General features: G+C 38.9%; 1 protein-coding gene across 4 annotated transcripts in view; it reads left to right on the top strand.

The window, feature by feature from the left end:
• The window catches only part of Jarid2 (jumonji and AT-rich interaction domain containing 2), a 182580-nt gene that overhangs the window by 111302 nt on the left and 59507 nt on the right, over positions 1-11771 (top strand). The window lies entirely within an intron of this gene.

The raw sequence follows: 11771 nt of genomic DNA, 5'->3' as shown, positions 1-11771 counted from the left end.
CATTCATTCATTCATTCATTCATTCATTCATTCATTCATTCATTCATTCATTATGTCTGCTTTCTGCATGTACAACATGTGGGCCAAAAGAGGGCATCAGATCTTATTATAGATAGTTGTGAGCCACTATGTGATACTGAGAATTGAACTCAGAACCCCTGGAAGAGAAGCCAATCCTCTTTAACAGCTGTATTATCTCACCAGCCCATCAAATTTATTCTTAATCAGTAGAAGTTCTGAAGTATATATTAAATGAGTTTTTGTCATTTCTGAAGAGATATTTTTCCCTAAAATGATAGAGACTTCCTGTGGTATTATTAGAAAATAATTGTTCTTGTCATGACAATAGGAATTACTGTCTATAATCTTAGTATGTCTGATGTTAACCCAACCATAAACCAGTTGGATAGAACACTGTTATGTTTATATGATTTTTTTATGTAATTTTAAGATAGTTCAGTAAGGTGGTAGGCTATAGCTCTTTCAAGATTTGTGGCAGTGATATTACGTAACAGTTCTAACTAGATTTTTAAAGATCCCTTTGCCAGCATCTACCCTATTTTATGTCTTATTGTCAACCCCCTTTAAATTTGCATTTAATACTTTAGTTACTGTATTATTATCTCTATGACTAATTTTCTCGTGCAGGTGCTCAGAATTGAACTCAGGACTTCTGGAAGAACAGTCAGAGTGCTCTTAACCATTGAGCCATTTCTCTAGCTCCTATGTCTATATTTTAAAAGGCAAAGTTTCCCTTGGTTTGAGCTTCTTGGTTGATTCATCTTGATTATAATGACCCTTTGGAAACAATTTAGATGTCCATCTTTAATGAAGTACAGAGAAAAATTAGGGGAAGGATGTTGTTAGCCATGATTTGTGCTTAATAGTTCCTGCAAGTTGAGCTTCATAGCTCAAATTCTTGGTTTGCCCTCCTCTCCTTGGTGTATAATAGCATATGGTCTATGTTGAGTCTGTATAATAACTTCTGTAGCCATTGTCTTGCACCTCTCACTTGTGTCTTACATTGCTATATAGTAGGCTTGTGCTTTTCTGTGATGAGCCTTTTCTTGTATTCTATAAGGAGCCTCTTTTCCTATTTGTAAAGGGAACCACCACTAGAACTTAAGGCTGGAAAAACTAGTCTCTTCAGTAAATGCATTGGTATGTGTGATAGTATCTGTGCTTTTTTTTTTAGCATGGATGGTGTCCATCCATGCCCCTGACATCAGCTTTCACCTCTATTTGGAGCGTACATTTTTTGAGTCTATATGAGCCAATATTCACTATTGTAAGTGTGAGTGGCCATCCACCCCTCCCCAGTGTCTCATTCTCTTGGATGACAGTGATGGTGGCCTTTTCTTTTGATGTTATATGGTTAGTGCAGTTGAGTGCAAAGTAGTCATTTAACCTGTATTTGTAGGACAGTAGAAATAGGAAATAGCTTTCTTACTATTCCAGGATGCTAGAGCCGCTTCAGCAGCAAACAGCTCTTGTTCTTCTTCTTGTAGAGGACCTGGGCTTGATTCCCAGCACCCATATTGTATAGCTCATAACCACTGATAGCTCCAGTTTCAGAGGATCTGATTTATGCACATGGCAGCTTACACATATTAAGAGGAAACATTCATACACATAAAAGTAAACTTTTAAAAATTAAAGCAAAAGATTTCATTGTCACAAAAGAAAACACAAGGGGAGAGAGTAGAATTAGTTGCAGCATCTGTTTGAGAAACAGTCAAACTCTATTAGTAAAACTTATTAGATATGTATGTGGCTTATGGTTAGATAGGTGGGTGATACTGGCTTTTCATCACTTTTGTAAAAAGCAATTTTAGTTTTTAATTACATGTGTGCATGTGTGTCTCTGTGGGTTGTGCACAGGAGTTTTAGAGGTCAGTTGGATCCCTCTGTAACTGGAGGCCGCCTGATTTGGTGCTGTGAGCAGTGCATGCTCTTAATTGTTCAGCCATTTACTTAGCCCCAATGCTAATTACGCCAGTGTGAGGCACACTCATTTACATAGAGCTAGATTATAGACTTGAATCTGTAGTCTTGTTAGGTTTACAATATGAAGCGATACTTTGCTTTGGTTCTGTTCCATATTTAGTGTGTTGTCTTTTTGAACTTTTTTTTTTTAAACTAGAATAAATGGCTTGGAATTCCTGCAGATTGCTCATTACAATGAGTATTTAGCGTCCATTTGCATTGTATTTGATATTTAAAATATCTGGGACAAAATACTCAATCTTAAAAGTCCAGGTCATGATTTATATATTTGCTTTGCAATTAACCTCATTTCATGTCTGATCTGAAGTAGTGATTGATAGCTATCGTTTTCCCATTTAGTTACTGCTACTGTGTTGAATGGTCTTAGTTACCTATTTCACTTTTGTTTGTTAGGGAAAGAAGACAGAGGAGAATGAGATCGTGCTGTTGAGGTCCTCATTCTAGAGTCTATATGCAGTGAATACATCTTCAATTCTGATATATGGGGCTGACTTTCTACCCATGGAGAGCACTTAACTCTTAAATGTTTTTTTTTTTTTTTTTAAGTTCTGTTGTTTAAGATGACCTTCTAGAAATCAGGTTAAACTGTATATATTCAACATACTTGTGCCATGGTTGGTCCCTGATATATTTAGAAGGCAGAAAATAGTAAAACCAATGGGTCTTTATGAGTCTGTGTTTTTCTTATTTCAAAAGCCCTAAATGTCCCTTTTATCTTGTCGATTAAAGATACCATTGAAAGCTGACCTTTCTGCTTGTTTGGGCAGTGTCTTCAAATGAAGACAGGAAGTGATGAGACACTTGCCATACACCTGGGGGCTCATGTGTGGGATTTTTGTTTATATATTAGTTGAGTGAAGCAGTTAAGGCTGTGATCCTGCTCTCAGTCTCCCCAGTGGTGTAATTAGTTATGTATCCTTATTCTTGACCTTTCATTCTTTTTTTCTTTTGTTTATTGTGATCAGTGATATGTATAACATACATCAGGGTTTTCTGTTTGTGTATTTAATTTGGAAAAACTTTATGATGACCATGCTTAGACCTTTTCCTTAAGCTGTCTCATTTCATTCGGGCACCCTTTTGGAGGAAGCATTTACATGTATTTCAGTGCATGTGGACACAAGAATGAACAGATTTAGGTCAGTCCTGTGGAGAGTAGTGGTGAGAACACCATTTTAGAGGAGTAGTTGTGAGGATAAACTAACCACAGTAATCAAATGAGCCAGCTGAGTTTGAAGAGAATGATAAAGATGTGTGGTACATAGTCTGTGTGTCTCAGTCATGACAGTGTTACTGCAGAGAGTTTTGGTTTGCATGCTTTGATATGTGTCTTTACCATTTCCTGGCACAGCAAACTGTAGGCAGAGGAAATACTAGAGCCGTTTTCCCTCTTTTATAGTGAACTGAGGTCATGAAAAGGATCCTTAGGGTGAATGGTAATGATTTTCCTGTACTGAGCTTAATGCATGTCTTCAGATATCAGGAGTGGTGCAAATTACAGTTTATAAAAACAGGTGTTGAACAGATTCCACTTAGACTATTCATACCTTAGTCATCTTTTCAGCTTTTGTGGTAGAGGCCCTCGTTCCTAATGCCCAAATCCCTGACAGGAAGATAGTCTTCCAAAGTAATTCATGCCTTTGGAATATAATATGCTTTTCAAAAGAAAATGTTTCTGTGTAACTATATAAAATACTACCAGCGTAGGGCATAGGAGAAATGAAATCCTGTTTTAGATTATTCCATTTAAACTGACTTTTCATGTACAGATTCCTGGGTTGTCTGGAGTCACGACTGAATCCAGTTTAACTTGTAGATATGAATACCTGTGAGCATTCTCTAGTAGATCAGGTCTACAGGTTACTAACTTGTAATGCTGACGCTTGTTGTTGTTGTTGTTGTTGTTGTTTTTTAAGGTATCTCTAGGTTTGGAAGGGAGAGAATATCAAGGGCTGTTACAAAGGATCCACTGCTTAAAAGTCAATGAATTTTGAAGAACCGTAAATTCTGAAATGAATTCCTGAAATGAATCCTTTTTTAGCATCTTCCCCCCCAAAAAAACCTTATTACTGGTATTGTTTAAGGTTAAATTCACTAACTTATTGGAACCCTTAAAACAAATTGATAAAAGAAAAAAAAACCATTTGATTTAGTTTTTACACTTCAGCTATCCAGGATATTCCAAATTCTGTTACAGAATTGAGGAATTATCTATTTTTACAAATAGATAAATTGTATATAGACTTATCATTTTAGATCTATAGTGACTGAAAGACACTTCATATTCATAAGCAGAAAGTTAAAATATAGAAATCTAATATCTTTGTCAAGATCACTGTGGAAGTAAATATTGATGTATTTAAGCTCTTTTTCCCCCCTTTACATTTTTGAGATAGGGTCTCTCTTATGCATCTCCTGGAACTTGGTCTCTAGACCAGGCTGACTTGGAACTCACCTGCCTGTGTTTCCCCAGTGCTTGGACTGAAGGGTCTGCCCTGCCCTATGTACTTAGCACTTTGAATCTAACTGCCTAGTTGATAGAACTTAGGCTTTACTTCTATGTTTTATATTTAAATGCCCTGGCAACATTTTCTTTTTACTGGAAAGATTTTAGTATTTCTACTCAGCTGGTGGTGGATGACTTTTAAAGCATGATCTGTTCTTTGTTTTCGCCTCATGTATATCTCTTACTCTGTGAAGGTTGTACATATGTGGTAAAGTAGCATCACCTCTTATTGGACAGTAACTTTTGCTCGATATAGAATTCCATGTAAAAATTGATTCTCCAGCAGCATGTCAGTGATAACACTTCTATCTGCTGGTTTGCATAGTTCTTCGATTTTTGAAAGAGGTTATCTGTATATATTTATTTCATTCTCCAGACTAGGATCCCACTGTTTATACGACTGGTGATTCTTAGCAGCTAGTGTTGTTTCAAACTTTGAGATTTCATTTGCATTATGTTCTTTTTTTCTTGCCCTTGCTGTTTGCTGATCATATTATTGCATTTTTACTATTTAGTCTTAGATTTTACTGCTTCTAGAATAATTTATGTAGTTGATTGATTGATTGGTTGGTTGAATGATTGAATTCCCCTCCCCCCTTTGGTGGGGAGTGGACTGGACAAGAGTCTGTATATTTCTGGCTGTCATGGACTCAAATTCATTCTCAACTTGGAGATTTTTCTAGGCCCTGAGTTTTTACTCTTATGTTGAATCCTGAATAAGCTTACACTGGATAGATGGCTCAGTAGATAAACCACATGAAGACCTGAGTTCAAATCCTCAGGATACATATAGAAGCTGAGCATGTTTGCCAGCATCTGTAGTCCTGCTGCTGGTATGGAGGCAGAGACATTTAGAAACATCCGAAGCTTGGATACAAGTCAGCTTGGCATATGTCCTGACCACCACACATTTGCATGCACATACCACCACCACCACCACCACCACCACCACCACGTGTGAATTGTCTCCAGTGGGCTTTTTTTTGTTACATACGGGCAGAAGGTAAATCCTGCCTTTTGACTCTAAAAACATGTATTCCTTATGTGTGTGAGAGAGAATCACCCAACAAGGGCATAAAAGTTCAAGTATCATTATCTTCAACCATCAGCTTTTCATCTACTTTAATGAAAAATACTAGTTCAATGTTATTGTGTTTGACTTGTAAGTATAGAGTCTCACCCCAAAGCAAATGAGTATTAGAAATGCTTATATCTTTGAAGTTCTAAAACCCTTCTCTGAATGAGGCTTTACATTGATAAGATGATATGGTGATAATTACTATAAAGCCACCTTAATTCTCTGGAAGTATCTCTAAGATTTTTATTACTCATTCTTTATAGCTTCATTAACAAAATGTGAACAGAGGATTCAAACTGTATCATGTCACTTTTCAAATCATGTGTCAAATATAGACTTTGTTCTCGAAGATTCTTCCTCTACCCAGAACATGGGAACAGGGCCTCCTTTGAGATAGATAGCCATTGTCTTGTGAACTGAGCCTTGGGCACACCCTTGCTCACTGACTTGGTTAGTTTTGCCTATCTATGGTCCTCACAAATCATGTGCACCAGTATATAACTTCGTCTCTGCAAATTGCATTCCTTCTTTTATGCAATGAATGATATTTTTATTCCTCATAAACTGACAATATACAGAAAGTGAAAACTTTCAGCTTACTTCATGTAAAATACAGTTCTGAAGGCCTGGTGGAATTCTCTGCTGTTAGGGCTTTTTATCTTAATGTGTTCTCCTGAGGCAGGAGAACCAAGAGAATGGTTCTTCCCACTGTTCTTGGTGGGTCTTGAGATAGGTCTGTGGCAATTTTGTGACTTTAGCCAGTTTTTCCTCCCTCTTGGATAGTAATTGTCCTCATTTTTCATCAGTGGTATGAACATGTTTGTGACCTGAAGGGACAGACAGGTAAAGGTGCTTTGGGAAATGTATGTATTGCTGCAGTGTGCATTCCTTATCCCCAGACTTTCTTAGGGAACATGCTCACTAGGTGAAAGCAAGGCCCCCAAGTGAGTCTCAGGTGAATAAACACAGAGGGGCCCAGCACTTGGTTTCTCCAGTGTAGTGTGTACGCTTTGCTACCTGGAAGCTTTCCCCTGTTGTTTACTTAGATTCTGTAGCTAGGTTTCCCCTGTGGATCTTTGTTCATGTTCAAGTCCTGTGTTGTCTGATTCCCCAAGCTTAGCAGTCTGTGTAACTTGAAACTGGTCAAACAAAATGCCTTATGGGTGAAATGAGTTTGTTTCTTTCCCTTTCTGTCTTAGTATGTTTAACTGCCTGGTGGATGGTGCTTGTTTGTTTTGGGTGTACGGGGTTGGGTTATGGAAATCTATCATTGTTCCTACTCACTGAAGCAGATGGTCAGTCCGTCTGTATCTTTCTCACAAGTCAAAACTACTTTGTTCTGTATATTTCATCAAGTCTTAAGGTGCAGTGCAGCTTAGCTTTCTGTGGAAGGAAGGATATGGAGGTCAAAAATGTTTTTGGTGGTGATCATGGTGCAGGATAGTGGTGGGAATGAAGTTTACCGCCCTAGGAGGAGGAGTTTGGAACCTCCACATAGGATATATGAATGCCCAGTCACCAAGGAGTGAAAGAAACTCTTTGATAGTATTAGAAGGATTAAGAAGTGTGGACATATTGGAACTATGACTTAGGTTCGACTTTGAGGTTCAAAGGTGTATGTCCAGCTTGAGCTCTAGTTTGTGCTCGTGTGTGTGTGTGTGTGTGTGTGTGTGTGTGTGTGTGTGTTTCCCATTCTGGATTCAGCTCTCAGGGGCTTCTATAGTCCGATGTCTGCTATGCTTCCTACCATGATAATGGACTTTGAAACTGTACTTTTATAAGAATTGCCCTGGTCAAAGAGTCTCTTGACAGCCAATAGAACAGTGATTAAGATGTGTGGTGAATGAGGTCTTATGGTGAAGCACTATGGGATTAGTTATGCCTGAGTGACTAACCAAAGGCAGCCAGGGATTGGGAGTTCAGTTTATATAGATGCATACTGTATGGCACTTGGAATGCACTTCCCCCTTTATAGCCTATGCTTGCAGTCAGGGCAAACTGTTATTATCCAGATAAAGATGATAATTTTGGGAGCTGCATCTGTGTTGCTTTGGCTAAATGCCTGCATCTTTTCCTGGATGAGAAATCTGAAGTTCTGAAGTAGGGCTTGAGGGCTTTCGTCATGTATGTCCTTAGCCTCACTCCTTTCTTTCCTTGGAGTCATGGTTGGAGCTGATGGCACAGCTGCTGTCCTATTGCAGGTTCTCTGGTCTTGGGTGAGTTTTAGTTGTCCTCTCAGGGTTCTTTGTGCTTGGGAGGGTTTCTTTTACTCCACCCTTCCCCATAGTTGACTTATATGTGTAATTGAAAATAGTATACAGAATTCCATGATTGCTATGTACATGGCTTCAAGTAATTCTCACCACAATCCCTTGGATTTTTATTTAAAGAATCCATTTTATATGCAAGAAATCAGAGGCATGAGCAAAAGAGCCTGCCTCTTCTGTACACCTCTAGTATGTAGGAAAACCCACCTGGAGGCTTCTTCTTACCTTGAATAGGTCAGTAAAGAGACCTATTTAAAGACACAGTGAAGGAATATAGAAGAGTTGTGTTTTGTAGTTTGTGAGTGGCCTGATGATTCTGAGTGTGACTTTTCAAGGACATGAGGCTGCTGCCACAGGTGGAAGTAGGTTTATAATGGCACTGTGACAGAAAGGCCATGCTGGATCCTGCTCTACTGGCTCTGCACTCTTGTTGACAGGAGTGAAGCCAAGGCATTCAGCTTTATGTGTGGCTGTCAAGGTCACGATGTTGGAAACCTGATCTTTAATGTGGTTGATTTATGAGAGGAGATTTAAGAGCAGGGTATGGTACTTTGAGCACACAATAGGTCATGAGGGCTCACCCCCTGGAGTGTTAAATTCCTTGTTGTGGTAGTGGTTCTTTTGTTTTCCTTTTACAGCATCTAGTGTGCTCCTGTCTTACTATGATTAGTCAGAGTGCCCTCACCTCAGAGTGCTGTCTACCACTCTTGGGATGATTTACTTGTATTAGGTATTATTAGTAGGAAATGTATCCTGTGAAGACTAATTTGATAGACATCTAGAACTTTGTGCCACCTTTCTCCCTTTAGGGAGGGCCTGTAACAGTGAAAGACCAGGAGACAGTTTCATTTTTCCAGTCTCTCCTTGGCTAGTCAGTTTGCTGGTGTTGCACATGTACCAATAAGACCCAGTAGCCATGAGAAACAAAGCAGTGTTAGTAGAAGCAGGAGCTTCTGGAGGGTGGGATTTTGCTTGTAGAGCTAGAAGTTTGGAGTGGAGCTATTGTGACCCTTGTAATCCTTTCGTGGGCTTAGGCTGATAGCCTAAGGGGTGTTTCTTTGTACTTCTCTGACAGCCTGGTTTGCAGGCATCCTTTTGTTATCAGATGTGGGATCTCAACCTTTGCCTCAAGCACGTCCCACTATCCCGAATAAGCCAAATAAAAGAGCTAAATTAATACTGGGAAGTAGAAAAAGGGGTTATTTAATGTGGCAACACTGGGAAGAGGGACAAAGAGATCCAGGTCCATCGTCCCTCTTTCCCCACCCTTAGTTCATCTAAGGAAATGGCTATCAATCTTCAGAATACTGTGACTCTGATACAATTCCCCTAATCAAATTATTCTGTTGCTACTAATTGTAATGTTCTGAATTATAATGCAATTATAATTACCCAAAGAGGTTAGGAAGTGCTGATCTAAGGGCTCTTCTCTAAAGTGAGATTCAAGTTTGAATAGAGGAGATCATCAGTTAAACAGTCCTGGTCAGGGTATGATCTTCCCTCCCCACCAGTCATCCATCATTGACTGGGCCTCAGGCTCATCATTTAAGAAGGTCTAAGAGTTAAAAATCTGTGACTGCCTTCCACAAGGGATTGGAAAGGCTGAAGGCTGCTGTGCTTACTTTTTAAGGCAGAGGGGTTTGTGGGAGATAAAATCAGGTGGTAGCACAGCATTCCTTGCTCTTGGGAGCCTCAGACTTTACACAATACATTGAGTTAGAACATTAGCAAGATGCTCTTCATATTCCTGGTATCCTTTCTAAGAAACAGGGAAGGACAAGTTAGGGCGCTGCTACAAGCTGAACAGGACAGACTTGAACTTCAGCAGCCTAGCTACCTTTTTGTAATAAAATAACTAGTTTCCAAGACTAGGCCTATGTTAGCAGACTGCAAGCAGTAAGCTTTGGAGACAAAAAGTACTACAGGCAAATAAGTTACTTTTACACAGGCATTAAATATGGCATAGTGTCGAATAAAAGTTAACATCAATGATTTTTACTTAGTCATTAGTTATTGCCAATGACAAATTTTTAGGTACTTATGATAATGTATATTTAATTCAATACTTTTCCTAAAGTCCCAAGTAAACACACAGACTTCTATAACTTTGTTTTATTTATGGAGACTTCAGAACTTCTGAAACAATTTGATTCCTGAGGCCATTTTGTTTTTGTTACTTCAGAGGTCAGATTGCAGGGATATCAGTTCCACCACTCATGTAAATCTGTGTCTGGCAAGCTTTGTGATTTCCATGGAGACTGCTAGGTACCAGTTTCTTCCTGTCTTAGTGTTTATGGTTTTTTTTAAATAATATGAACTGATATCACACGCTTTTGCCTTCCTTTACATACCCCTAGTGGACAAATATAAATATCACCTCAACATTTCTGAATAAATCGGCCATCCTGAAACATGTTCTATGCCGAAATTTAGTTTGGACAGATTCACATTCTGATGAAAGACATTAGATCTAGATTTGTAAGGGTTTGGAGTTCCTAGGATTGTGAAGGAGGCGACAGCCATAAGTGTCACTTGTGAATTGTATGGGTTTGCTCAGGTAGGGGTTGTTAGACATGGTGAGCACTCTTTGTCACTCTCTCCCCTCTCCTCCCCCAACACAGGAATGCAGCAACCAATTTGACTTGTTTCCAGTAGGGTTTGGCTCATTTCTGTTACTTAAAATTGAAAGGGGAGATAGAAGTAATAGATGGTGTGTTTTCCAGCAGTCCTAACATTTATGATAACTACCAGACAAGACAGTTTTTTTCTTTGCTTTAGGCTTTTAGGCTCATTGGCTTTGTTTTGTAGAGTAGAATTTTTATAGATTCCCTTAAGACATTCATCTCTGAATAGTTAAAGCTCATTTCGTAGGCTTGTTTGAAATTGATATCACCAGTGTTCAGTTTTATGAATGTGTTTGTGATAGAAGAGATATGGGCCAGGCTGGGTCCTCTTGATGGCTCAGGCTTTGAAAGTTGCTTTTAACTTCAGTACAGATGTTTATCTTTGTATTTCCATGGCCTGGTGAAGAGTATCTGGCCTTTGGTGGACCTTTGTTTTTGAGAATATATAAAGTTCTAAAAGTAGCTAAATAAAGTACTAGAAAAGAAAACCTTTGAAAAGGAGCCATCATATTTCAGAAGTACACAATCCTATTTATAATAGTTGAGATCTTTGTCAGTCTGTCACATTAGAGAGGGGTGTGTGTGTGTGTGTTCATGTGTTCCCACCTGTTCTTGTGTGTGGTAAGGTGCCTTTTCTTCTGTGCATCTCCACATCTGACTTTCTGTTGTCTCTGTTTTCTCCCATGTTATAATTCTTAGCTCTATATATGGAAACCAAGATGTACTTTGTAAATTTAATCTTACTTTTAGAGTACATCTGACTGGTACATCTCACATAATAAGTTACTTTCCTTTCTACTTTTCACCGTCTATCCTCCTCAAAGTAAAGGCCAGAGACTTGCCCACGGCCATCTTTACTTAGTGATGCTAAGGGAACTTGCCTCCTTTTTTTTTGTCTGGTCCCTTTGGTTCTTCCTATGACACTAACTTAAGGTGCACTTCAGTTTTCTTGTATTTTTATTCCTTCTCTTACTCCTTTCCTTTAAATCCCAAATTTCAAGATACAGAAGGAATTTAAATTTAAATATTTGGTAAGGTACATAGCCAATAAGCCTCCTCTCCTCTCCCTCTTCTTCTTGAGACAGTTCTCAAACCTACAGTGGTTCTTCTGCTGTCTTTGTCTCTGCAGGGCTGGAATTAAAGGGGTCTCCCGAGCCATCATGTCCAGCTGCCTATTGGTATTTTGACTTTGTTTGTTTTCAAGTCAGAGTTTCTCTGTGCAGTGCTCTAGTTGTGTAGACTTGGCTGGCCTTGAAATCAGAGATTGCCCTCCTCTGCTGGGATAAAAA

This window comes from Grammomys surdaster, unplaced genomic scaffold, assembly GCF_004785775.1.
Source record: "Grammomys surdaster isolate TR1022 unplaced genomic scaffold, NIH_TR_1.0 137, whole genome shotgun sequence".
Taxonomy (NCBI): domain Eukaryota; kingdom Metazoa; phylum Chordata; class Mammalia; order Rodentia; family Muridae; genus Grammomys; species Grammomys surdaster.
The sequence above is the reverse complement of the archived record's forward strand: the minus strand, read 5'-3'. Positions and strand labels throughout refer to the sequence as shown.